This window comes from Protomyctophum parallelum (genome assembly GCF_964188405.1).
Source record: "Protomyctophum parallelum genome assembly, chromosome: 21".
NCBI lineage: Eukaryota > Metazoa > Chordata > Actinopteri > Myctophiformes > Myctophidae > Protomyctophum > Protomyctophum parallelum.
The window spans coordinates 42,903,883-42,926,779 of record NC_139713.1 but is presented as its reverse complement, the minus strand read 5'-3'; positions in this window follow the sequence as shown (position 1 = coordinate 42,926,779).

Here is a 22,897-nt window from a genome sequence, read left to right as displayed (position 1 = left end):
GAAACAAATGAGCCAGAGATGGGATCTCAAACTTGGATTATGCTTTCCTCTGGGTCTTGCCCAACCAAACGCGATCACCATTTGTATCTTCAGAGAACAGGAAGTAAGCTATCGTTTCCTTTATGTCACTAAGCCTGATTTATACTTAGTCATATACCAGTTAGCCCAGGTAACAAGTCAGATACACTGACAAGACATATGGCAAAATGTTTTTGGTTTAGTTTATTTTTTAACTTGAGCACTAGGGTTCACGCAGTGGTTGCATGTATCTATTTTTAAAGAACCAAGCTGGTATCAGTGTTGTGCCAATATGATCAATGTGTGACATGTTCTCTTTTAGCACATGACTATCTCTTTGTGCGCCAATGTTTTACTGTACACATCACGCACACACATCCTCATCTCTTATCAACTGTCAGGGGCATGCTGACTCAAACAGTGCCATGAATCCGAACTGTCAAAGGCCACTTGTTGTGGACATACAGGCGATTGGGCCTATGGTAATTGAAACTGATCAGTTGTAAGCAAACTCCACGTACAATTATAATGGGATGCAATGGCATCCCCATGCACATTGCTGGAGAACTGTGGGAAGAAAAGTAGTCTAACATGTATTACTACAATGTCTGAGGAACCAGAACAAAATAAGTTTACTCTTAACTACCCATACACAAGATCATATGTGATGAACATGGGGTAGTGTAAATAAAATATACTGTACACTCAGGTAATTTTGCTCACAGATGACTGGTGGTGCATTTGCATGCATCGGCACACACAACTGTTCTCTCAGGAGGACCACATCACATAACCTAATACACCAAAAGAAATACACTTGTATCTTGTCTTAGACCGTGTATTATATACTTAGACAGTGAGTATAATTTTGTAATGCCTGATATAACACACATTAGGCCTATTACAACTCAAAGTGACTTTTAGTCAGAGAGAATGTCAAATGCAGTTTCTTGAATCATGTTGATCTTTCTCTGTCTTAAAGGTGCAACCATGTACCGACAAGTAATCTCATAGGGTGGCTTAATTTCAGGGAAATCCTAGGGGACAGTCAATGTGGTGTGTGTGGGTATGTTAATATGTTCATCCAATCACTATCCTAGGGATTGGATGAACATATTAACAACAATCTACTGAGGATTCGGGATCTTGAATGATGACCTTTTTTTTAGCACAATGCATTTGTTCTTAACAAGGTACAATCTAACCTGACGCTGCCAGATGAGGGCGGTATTGGGTAACCATGTATCCCAACACAGCATTCATCTGGGATCTCTCAGACAGTTGAGCTGACAAAAATCCGTTCCGTACCGGACCAATCAGCGTGAGCTAAGGGCGGGACATGGGCGAAACCGGATGTGAAGCTATATAGACACGTCAATATGATTGGTTGTGTTTGCACGCCCACACGGTGATAGACAGACAGACAGTCCCATCCAATCATCTACCAAGTATCTTGAAAAAAAGGAACAGCCCCGTCATCGAATTTGCTTCCGCGATCCCAGATTCCAATAAGCTGTGAAACAAATTTGTGTAGCAAGCTTCTTGGATCTGGCAGCGTCAGGTTAGGTACAATCTTGGAAGCACATGAAAAATGTTCAGCACTCAGCAGTTTGTGGGTTGTGTGTCTGCACATTGTGACATTTAAGTTACAGATGGAAACAAAATGCAGATGGATATAATTGCTTTTCAGTCACAAGTGTGCTATCAAGCCACTGCTTCACTGAGCTCTTGTTGCTGTACTAATTAAAAGTAGGTTCGGGTCATGGGAGTGTGGGGCTTGAGTGCCCCTGCTGAAAAGTGAGGAATTGTATGTGTGGTGATGGTCAATACACCTGTGAGTGGCACTGCTAAGCTTGTCAAGAGAGGGAGGTGGAACAGCTAAAGATGGCAGATGAACAAAAGAATGGACAGTGATATGCAATAAATGTATTGCATGTGCTGCTTACAGCGGCCATCAAATGCATTACAATTATATAATATGATAATATGATGATATATTAATATCAGTTGTAAGAAGAATGTATAGGCCTACTTGTAATTATGTGAAGTTCAAAAAAGAAGGGAAAAAAAGAATGGACGGTCGACTCTCTCCCTCTGTCCTCCCTTTCATCCCATCGTGCAACGGTCACCCACTCCAACCTCCAGTCACCTGGAAATATATTTAAAAAAAAAGTTTTAACATACATACATACAATTACATACATAAATACATACATATTTATACTTAAGTATTCATTGTCAAAGCTTACTCTTCCACTGCGGCCTCACTGCTAGCCAGCTGACGGTGAAATCGCTGCTTTCGTCCACCCGCTCTGTCTCACGAGTTCCGCAGCCACACCATTATCTCCTTTTCCACATCCGACTCCTGAGGACTAGGCTGAATGCGGCACTTTCTTACAGCCTCTGAAACATAAAAACAAATAGGCTTATATGAAACAATTATTTTTGTAGTAAGCAATTTCTTATTCGTTGCTGTCGGGCAGATCTTATATCAACATCCTTCAACTTTGTATGTGTTTTTGTTCTGTTTTTGTAAATGAAAGCCCTACTTGATACTAAATAACTCTACTGGAACACAGGTTGTATTTTCCATCACCATTTCCTGAAAAGTCATGGTATAGACATGCAAGGTTTTTAACCAACAGCAACTCTTTATGCATACGTTTTTTTAACCCTACTGCCTGTTTTCTAATACTCTATAACCAGTGTTGGGTATAACGGCGTTTAAACAAACGGCGCTACCTAACGTCGTTATTTTTTTCAGTAACGGGTAATCTAATTAATTACAATTGTCATCGTTACAACGCAGTTACCGTTACTGACAATGAAATGTGCTCCGTTATTATGTTAAGCGTCCCCAAGCTATCGGCTAGTAGTCCCAACTCTCAAGTGTCTGCAGCCTGTCACGAGCCCCGTAATGAAATGATACGGGACGCACGTTGTTCCGTATTTTAATGTCGGGTTGGAGAATAAATACAGTATGAATGACGGCGGGATTTATTTGACAACTCTGTCCTGCTTTCTTCACGAGAAGAGAAGAGCGCTCACCGCTGCTAATATGGTAGCAGACCTGTGGCTGTCAGTTCACTTTACGGCATGTGTAGAACTGTAGATGAGATGTGAACCTGGGTCTGGGCAGCTCAGAGCTGCAGCCATTGGCTCATGATACGACCAATGGGACAGATCATTCAGTGTTGCTAATATACCACCCCCCACCACACACACACACACACACACACACACACACCCTTGGACGATGGGGTCTATTCTCAAACTGTGTGTGTGTGTGTGTGTGTGTGTGTGTGTGTGTGTGTGTGTGTGTGTGTGTGTGTGTGTGTGTGAGAGAGTGACTGACCACTGACCAGTTGTCTTAAGTTCTGAGCCAATTTGTGTCTTTAATTAGACAGTATTGTCTACCAGTTGTCTTGTCTGAAGTTGTTGGACTTTTGAGGTCCAAAAAGTCTGAGAGCCACTGGTGTAGGCAATTACACCTGGTTTACTGTTGAGGTTCAATAAATATTATATTGAAGTGCAATACATATATTGAAGTTGAAGTTTATTTCTCCCTCATGGCAAAAGGTTATTATGTCTTGTAACTTGTAAGTACCTGTCTATGCTGTTCTACTCTATGCACCTTGTGAAACCTGCTCCCAAAAACAATCCAAATTCTTAGACCTATTACAACTTTTTTACGCAAATAGTTACTTTTCCTAGTAACTAGTTACTTTTACAATAGAGTAATTCAGTTACTAACTCAGTTACTTTTTTGGAGAAGTAACTAGTAACTATAACTAATTACTTTTTTAAAGTAACGCACCCAACACTGTCTATAACAGTGGTTCTCAACCTGTGGTACGCGTACCAGCGGTGAAACGCGAGGCCCCCTCTGGTGGTACGCAGAGCAACCTCCCCAAAAAACAAAAATTAGTTAAAGAGTTAAAATGATGCAATCGTGGCTCAAAACTGGAACTAAGTGTGGATCAAGAGGAGAATATTTTGACCAGCAGCACGTAGAAACTGAAGTGGTGGATGTGTAGGGTCACACGTCACAGAAAAATCGCACCCAGACTCCCAGCACCAATTGGTGCCGATTAAATGGCACAATAACCCAGTTAATATGACGTGGAATCTGGGATTCAACAGAACTGAGGGCAGAGGAGTAGCCTACAGATAGTGTGGTGATAATGAGTCATTCATACATGATGAAACCCATTTCAAACGGTGTCTTACAACCAAACGCATGTAGCCTACTGAAAATAGTTGATTTCTTAACCCTTTAAATAAATACATTTAAAACCAGCCATTACCCTAACCCTGTTGCTGTCAGATTAATGTAAATAAAAACGTAAATCAAAGCACTCAATAATCTCCACACACTATATAAGGAAGGATAAACAATGTGGACCCTGTTGTAAACAAGTGTAATTGGGTCGTCCACTCACTCACAGTTAACAGTCTTTGTATTGAGTTTGTGCTTGAAATGTACTGTAATTCTCACACACACAGAGGCTACCCCCCCCCCCCCCCCTGTCCGTCTAGGTGTTGGCGCAAAGCTCTGGGAGCGCCTCCCCCCCCCCCCCCCCGCCCACACACACAAGAGGGTGCTCTAATTTTGATCGTTTGTTGTGGGGTGTGCCCCGACACGCCCACACGCACGACCCCGGTGCCCCAACCCATCATTAAGTCAGTCATGTGATTTTACAATAATGGAAGTGTTATCAAATTATTTACAATAATGATAGGCCTACTAACAAATACATGCGAACACATGCATAAAAAACTCATTGGCCTGAACACAGACCGCTAGACTATGAGAGGACTAGTTTATTCTATAGATGTGTGTCACTAGAATTAAACAAACTGTAAACCGAAAAGATAAAAAAATATAAGAAAGGTCCCTCCACCCTCTCTCACCCCCCCCCTCTCTCTCTCTCTCTCTCTCCCCACCCCCCCCCCCCCCCACTCTCCACCCCATGTTAAAGGCGGCCTTTTTTCCTCTCTCTCTCTCTCTCTCTCTCTCTCTCTCTCTCTCTCTCTCTCTCTCTCTCCACCCCCCCCCCTCTCTCTCTGTCTCTCTCTCTCTCTCTCTCTCCACCCCCCCCCCCCACTCTCCACCCCATGTTAAAGGCGGCCTTTTTTCCGACACCCCTTTAGTCGACAAGACAACTGTCCGACATGCGCGCGCGTGCGCTGTCTCCCGTGTCGGACTATTGTTCTGTCTAACATTGGGTCGAACTTTTGTCTGTCTAATGTCATGTCTGACTGTTGGCGACACCCTTTTAGGCGACAAGACAATGGTCCGACAATCAATGTTCCCCCTAACGTGCGCCCGTGCGCGCGCGCGCACATGGCCAAATGCTCTCGCACACAACTGAAATCTGTCGCGCACAGACACCGACGCTGGTGTAAAAAAGGTGTTCCCCCCCGAGTATCATCTACATTACAGTAATAATACCTATCCTGAGTTGACATTTGCCCACACTTTATTTCTATTTACTTCACAGTTTATTTAGATTACACAGGCGAGGCGACAGACAGGTCTCCTCCCCTCCTTTTTTTACTCTTTGCTCTCCTCTCCTCTCCTCCTGTGTATACTGCGCCCAGTGCGCCGTCTGCGCGGCGACTAGGACCTTAGGTGGAGACGTAAGGAGCAGGCAGCACTGCAGTGCAGTCAGTGTGTGAAACCCCAAGAACCAGATAAGATCGCGTTGCGCCTTGGACCCGTGCGTTGATGGGACATTTAGATTTAAAAGGCGAACGGATGGAAGTGCGGCTGTGCGCAACAAGGAGAGGGGGAATAACGTTAGCTTCGCATTAGCTGGTTAGCTAACGTTGTTATCACTACAGCACAACAAGCCTCTTGCCTGTACTTGTGAATGAAACAACATGTGGAAGTTAACATTAATCTCTAGCGGTCTAGTCCCATATGGAACCTCTCTCTGTAATTATTATCCAATCTGTTAATACAGCTTTCTTCAATCAATCAATCCCTCTGCTATGTAGAGCTACATATAATAATAGCTCATAGCTGGCGTAGTAGGGGCTGTTGACGTTCGACAATCTGAGAAACTATAGGAGTTGGAGTTGACACACCAACAAACTCGGTCTTAGTGTGTGTGTGTGTGTGTGTGTGCGTGTGTGTGTGTGTGTGTGTGTGTGTGTCCCAATAACGTTTTTACGGTTTCTCATGCCCCCCATGTAATGCACAATTGAGTAGGCTATTCATATACCAGTCGTTCTCAACCTGTGGGTCTCCAAATGATTTGGGGGTGGGGGGAGGACCCCAGATGACAGTGAAGTGACAATTTAAGGACTTTTAAGACTTTTATAATACCTCAAAGGCTCTAAAAGAAAAAATACCATTACTGCATCAAAAGTAATCAGCCGCAAACCATGCTATAAAAACTGGTCAAACTGGTGAAAATAGCCGATCTACAAGTTCACAACGAGCTTGTAGATTGGCTATTTTCACAATATTTATCTGTGGAACCATTCTGTTGTTGTCTGGGTGGGGGGGTCCCCAGTTCCAATATGATTACTTTGGGGGGTCACAGCCTGAAAAGGTTGAGAACCACTGATAACTGAATATTTCTAAAAATGCTAGCCTACCACCTTGATATAAAATAAAAATGTTGTAACTTGCGTAACCTTATGTAACTATTCATTGATTCACTCGTATACCAAAATCCATTTGGAAAAAATAAAAAAAATCACACCTGTGTGAAGTGAGGGGCGCTCACTTCGCATTATCTAACGTTTGGATAGTTGGTGTCAAGGTGACGTTTGCTCAGTAGTTGCTGATGTCTGCTCAGGAGGTTTGAGTGTTTGCTCAGACCGAAAAAAAATTAGAGGGAACATTGCCGACAATGTCGGACCATTGTCTTGTCGGCTAATAGGGGTGTCGGAAAAAAGACATGCACCCGTTGGTCAGTGTCTAAACCCTCAGAGAGGCCATTGTCAGCCTGAGCTACGCTATTAAAAGCAGAGGAAAACAGCGCGGCAGTATCAGGCTTCACAACACGGCAATGCCGTGCAGAACCGCATGAATTAAAATTGTCACAGGGCAATGCAAAATCAAAAGTGACAGGAAATGATCATAACTGACGGGAGCACAACATTGAACATTAGCGATTGGCAAACCATAAGAAATCACAAGATCACGCGTACGTTCCAAGTACATGTGTAGGTGCCATGTCATGTTGAACAAGGTTAAAAGCATCAAGTACATCCATAAAATCTTTAACCAGTGGCTTAGAGCAGGGGTTTTCAACTGGTTTTGACCCAGGGACCACCATTCTGACTAGGAGCAGCCTGGGGACCACCACTATTGTGTCGGGTGGGTTCATCGTAGATCTACGATGGACCCACCCGACACAATAGTGGTGGGGCATTCATGCACCATGGGTTAAGATTGTTTTTGTTTTCTTCTTACTTGTTATGAGCTGGACAAAAAAAACTATGTTTCAAAGTATTTTATTATCAAAAGTTTTACAAAAGTGTTTTTTACTTGTACTAACCAGGACTCAAAATAAGTCTCAAAATAACAATCCATTTCAGTTAACACACACACACACACACACACACACACACACACACACACACACACACACACACACACACAGAGAAACAGAATAAATATTCTATTTTGATAATCTTCTCTTTATTTGAACCAACCTACAACCTGCACTACATTTTACTAGGGCCTTTTACAGAACCTTTCTAACAGACAGAGGGAACTGTTCATTGTGTACCGTCACTTTAAAAGTGTAATGTATACATCATCGTACGACGGTGTTCTACAAGTTCTACAAGCTCACATCGCACCTGGTTGCATTGCGTTGTGAGCTTGTACTGTAGCTCTGCCTTTTCGGCAACGATAGACTGATAAGTGGCACATTGAATACATCACGTATTATGTGAGACTATTCAATCAATCCGCGGCAGATATTATAACTCTATGGCAGGGAGATTTGACTTTCCCAAACGTATTATTATGAATTGGATGAATAACTTATGGCAAAGTCTTAAGGCCTATTCATAGTCTGGATTTTCGGTGGTGAGCTGACCGCCGGAGCTGAAATAACGTTGAGCGGTGGTGAGTAAAAACAGAGCAAAGGGCTGGAGCGGTGGCGGTGGTTTGCTCTTCACCGCGGCGCGTGACGTCATGTTGTAGTTCGGTGGTCACCTAACCACCGAAAATCCAGACTATGTATGAGCCTTTACCGTGCTTGCCTTGGGCAGCAAGCACGGTAAGCACAACATGCGTTGGGTGGAAGAGCATGATGGTTGTTCAGCTGACGGAGCCGTCAGCGGTCAGCTGCTGCTGCGTGTTAGCAGCAGCCGGATGTTTACATCGTGAGGTTTTTTTTTGTTTTGTTTATTTGACGCGTTGAGCACTTGACTTTTTGAAATGTTAGATTTGACTTAAGTTATTAGTATTATTCACAGTAAAAAGTGCAAATAAGTTATATATATATATTAGAAAGGTAAAAAGGCGAAAATACAACTTTTCTGAATGCCTGGCTGCGGACCACCAGCAGTACCTCCAGGGACCACCAGGGGGCCACCGGTTGAAAACCCCTGGCTTAGAGATACAATCTCTACAATCTTAGAGATACAATTGGAATCTCCCACTAATAATAGTTTATTGTACTTGATCAGAACGCCAGCCAGGAAATCAGAGAAGTCCTTTATAAAGTCCTTATTATATATCGGCGGCCAATACATAATTGCACAAAGCAACGGGTCAAATGAGCTCAAAATGTGTCTATGGGCTTTTCCATTTTATGAGCCCTCCTCGTGTGTCTGTTTAGATTACCACTCATAGCAAAGGCCTTACCACATACATTACAAGTAAAGGGCTTTTCCCCTGTATGAGTCATCATGTGTTTTTTTAGATCACCACTACAAGCACAGCCTTTACCACACACATAGCAAGTAAAAGGCTTTTCCCCAGTATGAGTCCTCATGTGTGTTTGTAGATGACTATTTTGAGTTAAGCCTTTACCACACACGTTACAAGTAAATCGTTTTACCCCTGTATGAGTCCTCATGTGTCTTTTTAGATTACCATTTTGACTAAATCCTTTGCCACAAACTTTGCAAGTAAAGGGCTTTTCCTCTGTATGAATCCGTGTGTGATTTGTCAGATGTGACTTCTCATTAAAAAAATTGCCACACTCTGTACAAAAATAGCTGAAGTAAGTTCGTTTTGGTGATTTCAGGTCCTGGGACAGCTTGTTACTCAAAGACAATCTTTGTCCTTCCACATGTTTCTTGTGTGATTTCAGTGTGTTTACAGTTGACAGACCTTCACTGGTCTCCTCCCAATCATCACTGTCTTCAGTGTCAGATTCAGAAGAGTGTGACGAGAGGAGCTGGTTGTCACTAGTTGGTTGTGATGTTCCACAGTCCTCTAAATCAGCTTGTGTTGTCATATGTTGAGTTGAGGTGCTGGCTACCAGCTCTGTCACTCTGTTTTCATCATCATGATCATCTTCACTTTTCATTGCTAGTAATATCAACGTTGACTCATCAGCCTCCTCTGGTCTTTGAAGTATCTCCTCATGTTCCTCTTTAATCTGTGGAGGTGGTTCTTCCTCCTGGACCAGACTGGAGCTCCTCTCCTGTTGTTCAGTGAAAACCTCCTCTTTACACACAAGGAGGTACGGGATATCTAGAAGAACAAAAAGACAGAGAGAAAAACATACAATGTTTGAACTGTTTTATTGCTTTGATGTTTGGAGGCACTTCCTCTTCTCCATTTCTAAGGGCCGATTCATGCTCCTATTTTAGAGACGAATAAAAGTCGTTCCGGCTCTGTAGAGCCTACAATGTGACGTCATTTGAGGTTCGGGGGGGGGGGGGGGGGGGGGGGGGGGCGGGTACCGTCCTAAAGTCGGCTCTTCGGTGCTATTGAAAATGTCTGACGAGCCAAAATCATTTTGGCACTACAGCGCCAAAACAGCGGTAAAATAGGAGTATGAATCGGCCCTAAGTCACAAGTTGTCTTTTATCAAAGACAGTTTTCAGGTTGTTGACACAATTTGACAGAATTTACTCAAATTATTAGGTTATATTATTATTATAAATTAAAAAAAAAAAAATTGTCCCAGGGTTCTTGCACCATTTTGAAAGTAAAATGTAAGACTTTTTAAGACCTCAGCGAATGTAATTTAACCCATTCTGACCGGGCACCCATTTTGGTGTCAGCATCATGTTATGCTTTAGCTATTTAAAAATATTTTTGAAAAAAATCGAAGAACGACTGACATTTTTTTAATCTGATCTCAGGTCAGAATGGGTTCGTCAGACCGGCGTGTGTCCAGTGGAAACCTCGTATGAATCTAATCTCAGGTCAGAATGGGTTAAGACTCAAATAAATGACACCACTCTCAACAATATCTTCCTATGTTGAAATTAGCTAATGGTTGGGCGGGTTAGTGCGACCAGTAGGAGGGCCAGCAGACCACCGTGGCCCATCATCATTAGGCTACTCAGAATTGGAGATTCACAATATTGTTTTTTTAACCGATATTGATAACTTCCTGCTTCTCTAGACCGATAACTGATAATAAATACAAATACAGTGTATATTATACATAACAAATTATAAATATATATTTTTAAATGTATATTAATCTGTAGTATAGTTTCCAGCAACATCTCATCATAGAGAGCCCCCCTCTCTCTGATCTTCGCCCCATGGCCGTGCTGTGGGGCAAACTGAGGTGAACGGCGCTTTGCATGTGTAAACTTTCTCATTTGCCAACTAAAGATTGAACGGAAAACAAATGGAAAGACGAGGCTTGCACTGAACATACCATACAAGGACAAGCTGTATGAGGAAGAGAGCTTTATCTCCGCAAAACACACAGAATGGAAAGATGATTTTGACAGCTAAATACCCCACTTCCACGGCTACTATGAACTGATGCCTACTTTAGCCTACTTTATTATCGAAGGAACGATCATAGGCCTACATGCAATTGCTTCCATAGTGAAACATCTGCAGAACCCTTTCATGCCCCATGTTTATTTTACATCTGCTAGTGGTGGGTGTTCAAACCACTGATTCACATCCACAGACTAGTGCAAAATAGAAAAGCGTCAATACTTTTTTCTAGTTGATTACTGCACTGCCCGGCCTATTAGGCCATGAGCCAAAATTCCCAAATTGCGCGTTATGCATCCAAAGGGTGGGCAATTTTATTTTGATTTTCTGACTAGATGTACATCTCTACTTTATAGTTTGGCATGATAACCATTGCAAACTCGTAGCTTAGTGGTGGTTATCATGCGTTGAATATGTGGACCACTGTATTGTCACCATCAAAATGTCCTAACAAATATATGGATAACTTTTGAACCTTAACTTGTGTCAAGACTAATGAAACCACTTTTCTACATAATTAAAACATGGGAAATTGTTTGGAATGGTTATTGTACTTGTTCAAAACTTCTATATATGCTTAAATGGCATTTTAATGCAATATTTCCATCCCAAATATGATGATTTAGAAAAAAGCTAGTAAATATACCCATTTTAAAAGTGTATGCTGAGACCCAACATGTTTCTAATGGCAATAGAAAACTGCCCATCGTTCTAAGCTTCGATTTGAGTGGTAACATGTGGTTGTACCTCGTGACATACTGTCAGAAATGTGATAAGTGATGACATGAGCCAGCGTCACAAACAGACAGAAACCCCTTCCATGCTAGCCTCATCATGGCCTCATAGACAATTTTGTGAAGCCTGACAGCACGGTTGTACCTGCGCCCTTCCATCACAGCTGTGATGGAGCCTTCTGCAATGACACCAGACTCCACACACAGGTCACGGAGGCCAGCATCCTGAAACCTCTTCCCAATGGTCGATAGGAAGTTGCAGATGGTATGGAACGCTCCCATCCTCAATATGATGTTACTGAACTTCTCATGTTTCCAAATGATTTCTGTGGCCTTGGCGTAGAGAGCTTGGTCAAAGACACAGACAATCTCGTTCAGTTCCAAGGTCTCCATGATGTTCAGAGTTTGGGTGAGGATTTCATTGACAGTCGACATATCAGTAGCTGGGGCATTGATTGTTGGTAGGTAGCCCACAGTGTCCTGGACGACTTGTATGTCAGTGCGGATGAGGATGTTAAATCCAGTCCAACTGCTGATAGTTTGGTCGTCTGGGTTTGACATCCTGGTGAGCAGCCAGATCAAGTTTTTCACCCTGGCATCCTGGATTTGTTTCCCTGCGTCCGCATCTAGGCTGACTATGGCTGGAGGACCCACTCTCTGACCAGAGTTGTAAATGGGGAATGATGATGTTGTTGGAGAGATGCTCCGCTTCCTAGACTTTCCAATTGTATTCATTTTATCTCGTGGCATTGGTCCAATCATTCTGGGCTGTACGGCAATGCCATTTACTCTATGTGAAGTGCCCCCTCCACTGGTTGTCTCCTCCAAGCGGTCTATATTATCCCAGGCAAGGGTGGTGAAGACTCCTTTGCAGAGGTTGCTTGGCAATGCGACACTCATCTGGGATTGCTCCAGCTTTTGAAGACACAGTGCCGTGTCTATCTGCTCAACTTGTGTGTATGAAACACCGTGGCCCAGTCGATTCAGCACACGAATCAGTTCTGTATTACCTGTGAGAGACTTGACCGCAAAGGGCAGCATGATGTGCTTTGGTGGTTTGGTCTTGCCACCAGTGACGGCATACACAAGATCACTGCCCAGGGAGTTGGTGAGTCGTTCAACTCTTTGAGATGGTATCTCAAAGAGTTGAACGACTCACCAACTCCACTCACCAGCACTGTGTCTTCAAAAGCTGGAGCAGTAGTATAGTGGGACACTATTGGTCCCTAGGGACCCCGATGTCCGATTTCGGTATTCTCAGGACACTTCCTAGGGGGGCGTGGCATTTTAGCATTTCCGCTGACGTCATCGTATTGATCGCGCTAATGGCATTTTCATGATTGGCAGTTTGGGTGATTGTTATCTTTGGCAATCAGTTGTCATTAGTTCAAGCTGTGATGGAATTATGTTTATTTAGTGCATAGGTTTATCCATTAATCAGTGAAACTAATTTTCGCCTCCTCTCAGATCTATTGTTGGGAGTTAAGCTGTGTGTGTGTGTGTGTATGGTATTGATTCTATCTGGGGTGTGTGGGCCTGGGATCAATAGTTCGTATATGGACCCTGTCAGGGACATGCTTTTGCTGGGGGCTGTGTGAGTGTGTGTGTGTGTGTGTATGGTATTGATTCTATCTGGGTGTGTGGGCCTGGGATCAATAGTTCGTATATGGATCCGATGCCAATTGTGTCTGGGACAATATCACATCTCTTACGTACCATGATCTCACTGAAATATTTACCCAGCTCAGCAGCGGCCGCAGACCTGACTGTAACTCCGCATTTTAACTATAGGTTATGTGGTCGTGGATGTATGTGTATATAGTGTCAGAGATGTAATTAGGTTTCCAATGTAATGAGTCCCAGGATGCAGGGATGGTCTTGTAGATGAGTCCCAGGGACGTTTGATGAGTCCCACTTCAGCGACGTTTTGTCAGTCACATTTTGTCATTTTTACAAGTTGCAGCATTAAACTATCATTTCATTTTTGATTGTTATAATGTGGTTATATTCACGTAGAAATGTATGAAAGAAGTGAATACAATTCCAAATCTGAAAACTTTAATATTTGCAGAGATGTTTGCAACAACAGTGCAAAGTATGCAAACAGAACAACATAACAGTGCAATGTATGCAGAACAGTAAATAATATAATGGAACCAAAATAATGTAAAATATATAAATAATAGCCTGAATGCGCACTATACTGGCTCCACCAGACCATAGGATGCATAGGGTAATCTCATGGAAGTATAGAAGAAGGTTAGTTATTTACCAGTATTATATAGTCCATAAATCTAGCCAATAATCATTGGTGCCACATTTTCACGTGTTTTCTAAGCTATGAAAGTATGACGATGTGTTAAGGCACAATGATGCAAAAGTAGCAGATCTGCATTTCTCACAATATGTCAGTCGTAGGACTCTCCACATCTATGCCCATTACTATTATCTCAACAGACCTCCACCTAGAGCCCCTGTTTCTGTATCTTTCACTCCATATTACACCCCGGTTGAGTACGTTAGATACCTACCATTTATAAATGTCTCTGTCTACCTTCATTGGTTTGCTCGTCGATATGCCTCTATCAACTATGTTCCTATGAACTCTGTAAATCGGAGAGTTAAATCAGTAAAAGACTGTTGAATATTGAGTGATTCCAGACATTTATACGTGAGGTGCTAGTAAATATGCTAGTAAACACATGAATATAGTGTTTTTGTATCCATGATTTACTATCGATGTCAGTAATATGATAGAATCAAATAATGTTTACTGTGATTAAGCTCATGTGGTCGGTATATTCTATACATTTAGCGATTGTAAGGACTCAAGCATTGAGACACATGATGTTTCGTGGGGTATGTGTGTGTGTATGTGTATGTGTATGTGTGTGTGTGTGTGTGTGGGTGTATGTGTATGTGTTTGTGTGCGGTATGTGGTGTACGATGTTTGTGTTTGGATGTTTGTGTACGGTGTATGTGTGTATGTATGTGTTTGTGTGTTTGTGTACGCTATATGATGTACGGTGTTTGTGTTTGTGTGTGTGTGTGTGTGTGTGTGTGTGTATGTGATTGTGTACGGTATGTGATGTACGGTGTTTGTGTTTGTGTGTGTCTGTGTGTGTGTGTATGTGTATGTGTTTGTGTGCGGTATGTGGTGTACGATGTTTGTGTGTGTGTGTGTGTGTGTGTGTGTTTGTGTACGGTATGTGGTGTACGGTATGTGTGTGTGTGTGTGTGTGTGTGTGTGTGTGTGTGTGTGTGTGTGTGTGTGTGTGTGACGGCTGATGTTCAGGTATGCTCAGACATGTTTGACCAACTTGAGCTGTGATGGGGGCAATAATATTGATTGGTATACGATTACTTAGATCGGTGTATACAGTATGTAATACAGTACATACTTACATAGATTAGTTAGATAGTTTTTGTTACCATCTCGCAATATTTGACTTTTGATATGGATATAATTTCATTAACTGGAGGCATGGTTGGTGGAATCCTAAAGGCTGCATATCTATATGCCAGTATAGGGGACTGTCCCTGTTTGCCACATGTTTAAAGTAATCATGTGTAGCATATTGACGTAACATGTATATTCATGCGTATAATTTCCTGTCAACCAGCATTAGCACGTATTCATACTAGTTTTAAGTATATACGTACGATATACTTAGATTTTTTGCATGGTTCAGGTTGTCTTAATGTTTTGTTTTAATGTACGACATGTATTATTTTTGGTATCTGGCGGTGAGTTTTGCATGGTTCAGGTTGTCTTAAGGTTTTATTTTAATGTATGACTTGGATTATTGTGGTATGTGGTTGTGTATTTTGTGACATATGCATGGTTCATGGTGTCTTAAGGTTTTGTTTTAATGTATGACATGGGTTATTTTGGTACGTGGTGGTGTATTTTGTGGCATTTGCATGGTTCATGGTGTCTTAAGGTTTTATTTTAATGTATGACTTGGATTATTTTTGGTACGTGATGTGGTGTTTTGTGAGTTTTGCATGGTTCAGGGTGTCTTAAGGTTTTGTTTTAATGTATGACATGGGTTATTTTGGTACGTGGTGGTGTATTTTGTGACATTTTGCATGGTTCATGGTGTCTTAAGGTTTTGTTTTAATGTATGACTTGGGTTATTTTGGTACGTGATTGTGTATTTTGTGACATTTGCATGGTTCAGGTTGTCTTAAGGTTTTGTTTTAATGTATGACATGGGTTATTTTGGTACGTGATGGGGTGTTTTGTGACATTTGCATGGTTCATGATGTCTTAAGGTTTTGTTTTAATGTATGACTTGGGTTATTTTTGGTACGTGATGGTGTATTTTGTGACATTTGCATGGTTCAGGGTGTCTTAAGGTTTTGTTTTAATGTATGACTTGGGTTATTTTTGGTATGTGGTGTGGTGTTTTGTGACATCTGCATGGTTCATAGTGTCTTAATGTTTTGTTTTAATGTATGACATGGGTTATTTTTGGTACGTGATGGTGTATTTTGGGACATTTGCATGGTTCAGGGTATCTTAAGGTTTTGTTTTAATGTATGACATGGGTTATTTTGGTACGTGATGTGGTGTTTTGTGACATTTGCATGCTTCATGGTGTCTTAAGGTTTTGTTTTAATGTATGACATGGGTTATTTTGGTACGTGATGTGGTGTTTTGTGACATTTGCATGCTTCATGGTGTCTTAAGGTTTTGTTTTAATGTATGACATGGGTTATTTTGGTACGTGGTGGTGTATTTTGTGACATTTGCATGGTTCATGGTGTCTTAAGGTTTTATTTTAATGTATGACTTGTATTATTTTTGGTACGTGATGTGGTGTTTTGTGACATTTGCATGGTTCAGGGTGTCTTAAGGTTTTGTTTTAATGTATGACATGGGTTATTTTGGTACGTGGTGGTGTATTTTGTGACATTTGCATGGTTCATGGTGTCTTAAGGTTTTATTTTAATGTATGACTTGGATTATTTTTGGGTACGTGATGTGGTGTTTTGTGAGTTTTGCATGGTTCAGGGTGTCTTAAGGTTTTGTTTTAATGTATGACATGGGTTATTTTGGTACGTGGTGGTGTATTTTGTGACATTTGCATGGTTCATGGTGTCTTAAGGTTTTATTTTAATGTATGACTTGGGCTATTTTTGGGTACGTGATGTGGTGTTTTGTGACATTTGCATGGTTCAGGTTGTCTTAAGGTTTTGTTTTAATGTATGACATGGGTTATTTTGGTACGTGGTGGTGTATTTTGTGACATTTGCATGGTTCATGGTGTCTTAAGGTTTTATTTTAATGTATGACTTGGGCTATTTTTGGTACGTAATGGTGTATTTTGTGACATTTGCATGGTTCAGGTTGTCTTAAGGTTTTGTTTTAATGTATGACATGGGTTATTCTGGTACGTGGTGGTGTATTTTGTGACATTTGCATGGTTCATGGTGTCTTAATGTTTTGTTTTAATGTATGACATGGGTTATTTTTGGTACGTGATGTGATGTTTTGTGACATTTGCATGGTTCAGGGTGTCTTAAGGTTTTGTTTTAATGCATGACATGGGTTATTTTGGTACGTGATATGATGTTTTGTGACATTTGCATGGTTCATGGTGTCTTAAGGTTTTGTTTTAATGTATGACTTGGGTTATTTTTGGTACGTGATGGTGTATTTTGTGACATTTGCATGGTTCACGTTGTCTTAAGGTTTTGTTTTAATGTATGACATGGGTTATTTTGGTACGTGATGTCGTGTTTTGTGAGTTTTGCATGGTTCAGGGTGTCTTAAGGTTTTGTTTTAATGTATGACATGGGTTATTTTTGGTACGTGGTGGTGTATTTTGTGACATTTGCATGGTTCAGGTTGTCTTAAGGTTTTATTTTAATGTATGACTTGGATTATTTTTGGTACGTGATGTGGTATTTTGTGACATTTGCACGGTTCATGGTGTCTTAAGGTTTTGTTTTAATGTATGACTTGGATTATTTTGGTACGTGGTGGTGTATTTTGTGAATTTTGCGTGGTTCAGGCTGACTTATTGGTTTGTTTAAGGTATGCCATGTATTATTTTGGTATGTGATGGTGTGCTTGGTGAATTTTGCATGGTTCAGGGTGTCTTAAGGTTTTATTTTAATGTATGACTTGTATTATTTTGGTATGTGGGTGTGTGGTTGGGGAATTTTTGCATGGTTCATGCTGTCTTAATGCTTTATCTTAGGGTATGACTTGTATTATTTTTGGTATCTGGCACTGTGTTTTGTGAATTATGCATGGTTCAGGCTGTCTTAAGGGTTTATTTAATGTATGACTTGTATTATTTTGGTATGTTGTGTTGTATTTTGTGAATTTTGCATGGTTCATGGTGTCTTAATGGTTTAGTTTAATGTATGACTTGGATTATTGTGGTACATGGTGGTATGGTTTGTGACATTTGGCATGGTTCAGGCTGCCTTAATGTTTTGTTTAATGTATGACTTGGATTATTGTGGTACGTGGTGGTGTGGTTTGTGACATTTGACATGGTTCAGGCTGCCTTAATGTTTTTGTTGAATGTATGACTTGTATTATTTTTGGTATCTGGTGGTGTGTTTTGTGAATTTTGTGTGGTTCAGGCTGTCTTATTGGGTTGTTTAATGTATGACGTGTAATATTGTGGTATGTGGTGGTCTGCTTTATGAATTTTGTATGGTTCAGGGTGACTTAATGGTTTTATTTTAATGTATGACTTGTATTATTTTGGTATGTGGTGGTGTCTTTTGTGAATTTTCCATGGTTCAGGGTGACTTAATGGTTTTATTTTAATGTATGACTTGTATTATTTTTGGTATCTGGCGCTGTGTTTTGTGAAGTTTGCGTGGTTCAGGCTGTCTTATTGGTTTGTTTAAGGTAGGCCATGTATTATATTGGTATGTGCCGGTGTGTTCGAGCAGGTTGAACATCTGTTTGAACAGCTGTTGATTACAGACGTCTCCATCAAAATGGGGAAGTGAAATCAACTCGAAAGAGGAAGTACCAGGTGTAGTAGTCGCAATTATCAATCTGAAAGTGCCATCAAACAGAAGAAATCTGATTAAATCTGAGATTATTATTATTATTATGATTATTATTTTACAATAGGTCAATTTGAAAACAAGGCCATTGTTTCTTATACCTTGAATGGCCTTGTTTTGATGAATTGATAATTGCGACTACTACACCTGGTACTTCCTCTTTCGAGTTGATTTCACTTCCCCATTTTGATGGAGACGTCTGTAATCAACAGCTGTTCAAACAGATGTTCAACCTGCTCGAACACACCGGCACATACCAATATAATACATGGCCTACCTTAAACAAACCAATAAGACAGCCTGAACCACGCAGACTTCACAAAACACAGTGCCAGATACCAAAAATAATACAAGTCATACCCTAAGATAAAGCATTAAGACAGCATGAACCATGCAAAAATTCCCCAACCACACACCCACATACCAAAATAATACAAGTCATACATTAAAATAAAACCTTAAGACACCCTGAACCATGCAAAATTCACCAAGCACACCATCACATACCAAAATAATACATGGCATACCTTAAACAAACCAATAAGTCAGCCTGAACCACGCAAAATTCACAAAATACACCACCACATACCAAAATAATCCAAGTCATACATTAAAACAAAACCTTAAGACACCATGAACCGTGCAAATGTCACAAAATACCACATCACGTACCAAAAATAATCCAAGTCATACATTAAAATAAAACCTTAAGACAACCTGAACCATGCAAATGTCACAAAATACACCACCACGTACCAAAAATAACCCATGTCATACATTAAAACAAAACCTTAAGACACCCTGAACCATGCAAAACTCACAAAACACCACATCACGTACCAAAATAACCCATGTCATACATTAAAACAAAATCTTAAGACAACGTGAACCATGCAAATGTCACAAAATACACCATCACGTACCAAAAATAACCCAAGTCATACATTAAAACAAAACCTTAAGACACCATGAACCGTGCAAATGTCACAAAATACCACATCACGTACCAAAAATAATCCAAGTCATACATTAAAATAAAACCTTAAGACAACCTGAACCATGCAAATGTCACAAAATACACCACCACGTACCAAAAATAACCCATGTCATACATTAAAACAAAACCTTAAGACACCCTGAACCATGCAAAACTCACAAAACACCACATCACGTACCAAAATAACCCATGTCATACATTAAAACAAAATCTTAAGACAACGTGAACCATGCAAATGTCACAAAATACACCATCACGTACCAAAAATAACCCAAGTCATACATTAAAACAAAACCTTAAGACACCATGAACCATGCAAATGTCACAAAACATCATATCACGTACCAAAATAACCCATGTCATGCATTAAAACAAAACCTTAAGACACCCTGAACCATGCAAATGTCACAAAACATCACATCACGTACCAAAAATAACCCATGTCATACATTAAAACAAAACATTAAGACACCATGAACCATGCAAATGTCACAAAATACACCACCACGTACCAGAATAACCCATGTCATACATTAAAACAAAACCTTAAGACAACCTGAACCATGCAAATGTCACAAAATACACCATTACGTACCAAAAATAGCCCAAGTCATACATTAAAATAAAACCTTAAGACACCATGAACCATGCAAATGTCACAAAATACACCACCACGTACCAAAATAACCCATGTCATACATTAAAACAAAACCTTAAGACAACCTGAACCATGCAAATGTCACAAAACACCACATCACGTACCCAAAAATAGCCCAAGTCATACATTAAAATAAAACCTTAAGACACCATGAACCATGCAAATGTCACAAAATACACCACCACGTACCAAAATAACCCATGTCATACATTAAAACAAAACCTTAAGACACCCTGAACCATGCAAAACTCACAAAACACCACATCACGTACCCAAAAATAATCCAAGTCATACATTAAAATAAAACCTTAAGACACCATGAACCATGCAAATGTCACAAAATACACCACCACGTACCAAAATAACCCATGTCATACATTAAAACAAAACCTTAAGACACCCTGAACCATGCAAATGTCACAAAACACCACATCACGTACCAAAAATAATACAAGTCATACATTAAAATAAAACCTTAAGACACCATGAACCATGCAAATGTCACAAAATACACCACCACGTACCAAAATAACCCATGTCATACATTAAAACAAAACCTTAAGACACCATGAAGCATGCAAATGTCACAAAACATCACATCACGTACCAAAATAACCCATGTCATACATTAAAACAAAACCTTAAGACACCATGAAGCATGCAAATGTCACAAAACACCACATCACGTACCAAAATAACCCATGTCATACATTAAAACAAAACCTTAAGATACCCTGAACCATGCAAATGTCACAAAATACACCATCACGTACCAAAAATAACCCAAGTCATACATTAAAACAAAACCTTAAGACATCATGAACCATGCAAATGTCACAAAACACCCCATCACGTACCAAAATAACCCATGTCATACATTAAAACAAAACCTTAAGACAACCTGAACCATGCAAATGTCACAAAATACACAATCACGTACCAAAATAACCCAAGTCATACATTAAAACAAAACCTTAAGACACCATGAACCATGCAAAATGTCACAAAATACACCACCACGTACCAAAATAACCCATGTCATACATTAAAACAAAACCTTAAGACACCCTGAACCATGCAAAACTCACAAAACACCACATCACGTACCAAAAATAATCCAAGTCATACATTAAAATAAAACCTTAAGACACCATGAACCATGCAAATGCCACAAAATACACCACCACGTACCAAAATAACCCATGTCATACATTAAAACAAAACCTTAAGACACCATGAACCATGCATATGTCACAAAATACACAACCACATACCACAATAATCCAAGTCATACATTAAAATAAAACCTTAAGACAACCTGAACCATGCAAAACTCACCGCCAGATACCAAAAATAATACATGTCGTACATTAAAACAAAACATTAAGACAACCTGAACCATGCACAAAATCTAAGTATATCGTACGTATATACTTAAAACTAGTATGAATACGTGCTAATGCTGGTTGACAGGAAATTATACGCATGAATATACATGTTACGTCAATATGCTACACATGATTACTTTAAACATGTGGCAAACAGGGACAGTCCCCTATACTGGCATATAGATATGCAGCCTTTAGGATTCCACCAACCATGCCTCCAGTTAATGAAATTATATCCATATCAAAAGTCAAATATTGCGAGATGGTAACAAAAACTATCTAACTAATCTATGTAAGTATGTACTGTATTACATACTGTATACACCGATCTAAGTAATCGTATACCAATCAATATTATTGCCCCCATCACAGCTCAAGTTGGTCAAACATGTCTGAGCATACCTGAACATCAGCCGTCACACACACACACACACACACACACACACACACATACCGTACACCACATACCGTACACAAACACACACACACACACACACACACACAAACATCGTACACCACATACCGCACACAAACACATACACATACACACACACAGACACACACAAACACAAACACCGTACATCATATACCGTACACAATCACATACACATACACACACACACACACACACACACACAAACACAAACACCGTACATCATATAGCGTACACAAACACACAAACACATACATACACACATACACCGTACACAAACATCCAAACACAAACATCGTACACCACATACCGCACACAAACACATACACATACACCCACACACACACACACACACACATACACATACACATACACACACACATACCCCACGAAACATCATGTGTCTCAATGCTTGAGTCCTTACAATCGCTAAATGTATAGAATATACCGACCACATGAGCTTAATCACAGTAAACATTATTTGATTCTATCATATTACTGACATCGATAGTAAATCATGGATACAAAAACACTATATTCATGTGTTTACTAGCATATTTACTAGCACCTCACGTATAAATGTCTGGAATCACTCAATATTCAACAGTCTTTTACTGATTTAACTCTCCGATTTACAGAGTTCATAGGAACATAGTTGATAGAGGCATATCAACGAGCAAACCAATGAAGGTAGACAGAGACATTTATAAATGGTAGGTATCTAACGTACT